Raw genomic sequence first — 5,171 nt, 5'->3', positions numbered from 1 at the left:
ACTAGGTGGGTATATAAATTTAATTAATAAATAAACAATAGATAAGTATCTCTGGGTCTTCTCATACTGGCAAAAAGAGGGAAGTAAAGAATAGATTTATGGAAAAGAAATAAGAAATGGTTTTCTTTTATTTCAACAAAATTCCGGACAGAAGAATGAATTTCTGAATTTCTGTTCATAGTATGTTTATGATCCAGTAAAGAACTTTAACATACTGTGATATTTTGTTTTTATATAAATCAGATTAAATAGTTCATTTCAGAAATCTATCAAATGCATTATGTTAAGATGTACTGGACTCCATGGTGATGAACTTTTAAAAGAATTATGTGATACAAATAGAATTTTATCTTATCTCATTTTTATAGCAGTACTTGGAGTGATGTTCAGAGTGTATCAATACAATAGTACAGTATCTCTTTTCTGCAATTGCTTAGACGTATTAGCTTTCAAAAATAAATTGAATTTCCCCATGTTGTGTTTTAAGTTGTTCCAGATAGTTTTTTATACAGCAAATGTATGCTGAGACCCAAATTCTTTCCTCCTAACTATACCTGAGAAAAGATAATGAATGTTGTCTGCACTCAAATCATTTTCTTGTTAGGGAAATTATAATCCCATTTTCTCCAGAATGCTTCTTGCTTTTAAATACTCAAGACAAACAACATCTGATGATATTAAATTATTGATAGATCTCTCTGAGCTTTCTAACACCACAATCCAATATTGGACAGGCATCAAAATTGTATAGCTGTGCCTTTGCCATTGCAAACCAACCAACCAAGCAGAAAGACAAAATCTTTATATTTGATTCTTAAATAAGTGATATTGAATTCAACTGGGTTTACTTAGGGATTACAAAAAAATCTGCCAAAGTATTTATGACAACCGATCAACAGTACTATGGAAATGGATTCACAATATTAAAACTGAATAGATGAAAACTTACATATTAAAAGCATTGAATTATGTAGACTTACTTTTATAATTGTTGAGAAAAACAATTATGGAATATTTGTTTCCACAGTTTTTGTAAATCATGAAATCCATATTTGTCTCTATTTATAAGAGCCAGTTTGATCTGGTGGTTAAGATACCAGGCTAGAAATCAGAAGACTGAGTTCCAGTACCACTTTACGCATGAAAGGCAGCTGGGTGACTTTGGACGTTCTCCCTCAGCCCAACCCACATCCTAGGTCTGTTGTGGGAAAAACAGCAAGAAGAAGGAGTATTAGATATGCTACTGGCCTTGAGCTATTTACAAAAATAATAAAAGTGAGGCTTAAAGTTTTTTTAAAAAATTAAAATCTATTTTGACAAAATATAAATTTCAAATTCTGTAGTATGTAGCATTCAAAGGTCAGAAGTAATATACAGTTTTTATATTAATAAAAACCTTGATTCATTTTGGATGCGAGCCAATAAAACCTAGCACAGTACATGAAGTTAAAAAAGATAAAGATAAAGATAAATGAGATAGTTGTGATGATGATGCACGATAATATATCCTTTCCCCCCAATTTATTGTTTCTTGTTCAATGTAACTAGATGGAAATAGTACTATAGGTTATTAATAGTATTAGGCTCCAAAAATTTTAAAAAGATATTTTGCTATTCTTCTAAGCAAATTTCTTTATTATTCCTTACTGCTAGACAGAGATCTTGCCAATCTGAAGTAGACTACTTATAAATAAAATATATATTCTGGGAACTATTAGAAAAGCACTTTCTTCACCCTCTTTTTCTCCCACAAATTATCTACAGTGGTACCTTGGTATTCAACTGCTTTGAAACCCATCGAATATGGCACTCGGTGCATTTTGACTAGAAAATTTTGTTCCAGTATTTGTTGTTTGTTTGCTACTCAACGCACAAGCTAGAACCTGTTGGTGTTGGTTGCCTCATGACTCACTACTCTTTCCAGCTGAAACATGTCAGTCACACAATAGCTCTTGCCCTGTGAATATCCCCTTGCATCTTATCCTAGCTTCTGTGGTCTTTTTGTCTATTTTTGCACTTTTTTCTCATCAGTACAGATAAAGTAAACTTTTTGTTTTTTTTAATCTAAGTATTAATTTTTAGGTTTATTTGTCATGTAAAGTAATGATATACAACCGTATCTTTTTACATATTGCCTTTAAATGTGCATTGTCTTTGGTTGGGGTGTGCATTAAATTTATTTACATTATTCTTTATTTGAAAATTTTGTTTAATAATCATCATTTTTGGTACTCATCATGCCTCCCAGAACCAACTAACGATGAGTACGAAGGTACCATTTAAACTACATTGTCTGGTGCTCCTCTGCAATGCATTCTCTCCATTCCATCACAATCACATTCTAATTCAAAATCCTCTATTATGTGATTAGAAGAATGTCTTTGCATGTTTATAAATAATAATAATTTATTATACATGTATCCCACTGACTCTATGGAAGCACAATTCCTTTTCTTCATTATATATGTGTATGGGGAGGGGGAATTTAAATTTTCTGGTCCTTGAACTCAAAATTGCCATTATGCTGCACAAATAACAGTATTGACTAACTTTTCTTGAAATACAGCTGCACTATGGATTATGGCTTATTTCCATGCCATAATGAGAAAAAGATCTTGCAGATTGTCAGGGCATATAAAAAGTCTTTCCCTCCTCCCCTATAGCAATTTCTATAGCATTGCTTGTGATGGGAAGAGATGGTCATTTGGAACAGTTTATAAATTTAGATTTTTTCCCATCATCAGTGCTAGAGACAAATCCTTCCAGCCCAGAAATACTACAATCTGGAGTATCAAAATATTGTAGCCATTTGTTCTCATTCATTACTCTGTTCATTTTCAGTCTAGATAAAAATAAATCTAGTCCCATCTGCTGTTATGTTTAGCACATGCCAAGTCAACTGTGCAGCTTTTAGCCGTCATTCCAGCTTCAGATAAGACAATCTTATATGAAGACAGAAGCAGCTGCATTCTTCATCATAAAGCAGCCTCTCCCAGATGCACTGAACCACAACTGCAGTTCAGTATTCTAAAGGTAACCCATGGGGTCTGTGTTGGGAAGACTGTGCATGGGTTTTAAAAGCATGACCTCAAGGCCTGTTGTCCCTCAGTTTTTCTCCTCTTTGCTTTGCTTGCTTTCATTATCAAGCTTAAACAAATATTAGAACAGGCTGTTAACCTTGGTGTTTTGCTCTATGGGTATCAAAGTTAAAGTGATCTGATTATCTGAAACTTGAATTAGAATTATAAGTAAAATGAACACCACAGATAAAACCATAACAGAGAAAACAGCAGTTCCCTTCCTGAATGAAATCACTAAAATGTTTAATGATGTTGTAATATTTGGAAGTATGATAAAAAGCCATTTTGTACAAGCTCTCAGAGATAACCTATCACAGGCATATTCCTAGAGAAAGGAGGTACCGGTACTCCCCTGTGTAATTGGAGCCAAATATTTGGAAGAAGAAGATAATCAATCAATGGACAAATGCAATTTTAAATGCAGTACTGAAAGCATGCCATAGGACCTAAAATAACTCCTAGAAAACAGCTATAAGCTAAAAGTTGACTGGAGATTGCCTTCCATTTATGGATAAAACTGGAGGAGTGGGAGTGGTGAATTTTATCAACTCTGTAAATCCTAACACAGCCATTTTAGAGGAGTGGTTTGCACTTGATCTGATAAATTTGCCTGCAAGGAAAGACTACCAGAAAAAGTCATATTTGCTGTATTGCTCTTTGTTAGCTGATTTGGACATTGTTTGCTTTTTTTTTACCCTTTTCTAAATCCACAACTTTCATCTTTCTCCCCCTCCCCAAAGCAAAGTAAATGTAATTTTGTAGACTAAAATATTATCTAAAAATCTAATTTGGGGATATTAAATATATAATACAGACTATTAGTTATAGTGAAATAATAAGACACAGATTCTTCAACACTTTCTTTTTTTAAAAAAAAAAGGCTGCATAAACAGCACATGACATATTGTTCCAGAAAGATGCTAACCTTGCTCATGAACCAGATCAATAAGCCTTAAGGTATGATAGTATCAAAGTATGCTGAAATTTTCATTTATTTAATAAGAAGTTAAGTTTTACTTTTTATATTTTTAAATTTTGAAGTTGAAATAGTAGACTTTTTACATTTGCTTAACCCATAAGATTCTTCTAGAATACTTAGACAAAAGTTTCTCTACTATAAAATGGATATGGGGAATTAATTGAAAATGTATTACAGTGAACTCCTTGAAACTATTTTCTTACAATTTGATATAATCTGTTATCCTTAATAATTGTTTCTTATTTTATCATAAAAATAAATGTTTTATTTTTTCAGATTGTATTTAACAATAAACCTCTGATAAACTAAATCTTGAACCTCAAGTGGGTTCATATCTGTTCATATTGCCTCCAAAACCTGAATCTGAATCAGAGAGCCAGTTCAGTATTGAAATAGGACTGGAAGTTCCAGATTCAGATTTTCCCTTAGTGGTGAAAACTCATTCAGTCCTTTGGACCAATTATATTTTCGCAGCTTAAATCTCCTAGTGTTACTTTTGTGAGGCTGAAATAAAGGAGGTCTCAATGTACAACACCTTGAAATAGAGATATAAATTTAACAAACATGTGAAATAGAAGCTTAGATAATTTGTACACTCCTAACTCATGACATGTGCCATTAGAGCTAGTCCTCACTTACCAACTGCAACTGGGACCAGTAATTCTACTGATAAGCAACATAATTACAAAGCAAAATGTCACATGACCACACCTGTATTATGATGTCAGTTTGTAAACTCTGGCTGTAGCCAGTAAGCAAATCATTGTGGGTCATTAAGTGTGATACCATGTTCATCACAACTTGTAATTTCCTATTGGTTTGCCCATTGATTTTGCTAGTTGGAAGCTAACTATGAAGGTCACAAATGGTAATCATGTGACTATGGAACAGTGTAACCATCATTAATACATGCCAGGTATCGTGCCCAAATAGCATTTGCATGACTGCAAGGATCTGCCATGGCCCTAACTTCGATGCTCAGCCAAAAGTCTCCTTTTTCAGTGCTGTCATAACTTTGAACAGTGAGGACTACCTGGACTCATGTTTCAATATATTTATGCCCCAAAGACAATACTATTCATCATACTTGTATACTGAATACAGAATAAGAA

The sequence above is a fragment of the Protobothrops mucrosquamatus genome, unplaced genomic scaffold (assembly GCF_001527695.2).
Source record: "Protobothrops mucrosquamatus isolate PMUCROS unplaced genomic scaffold, P.Mucros_1.0 scaffold12, whole genome shotgun sequence".
In the NCBI taxonomy this organism is placed as follows: Eukaryota; Metazoa; Chordata; class Lepidosauria; order Squamata; family Viperidae; genus Protobothrops; species Protobothrops mucrosquamatus.
The sequence above is the reverse complement of the archived record's forward strand: the minus strand, read 5'-3'. Positions refer to the sequence as shown.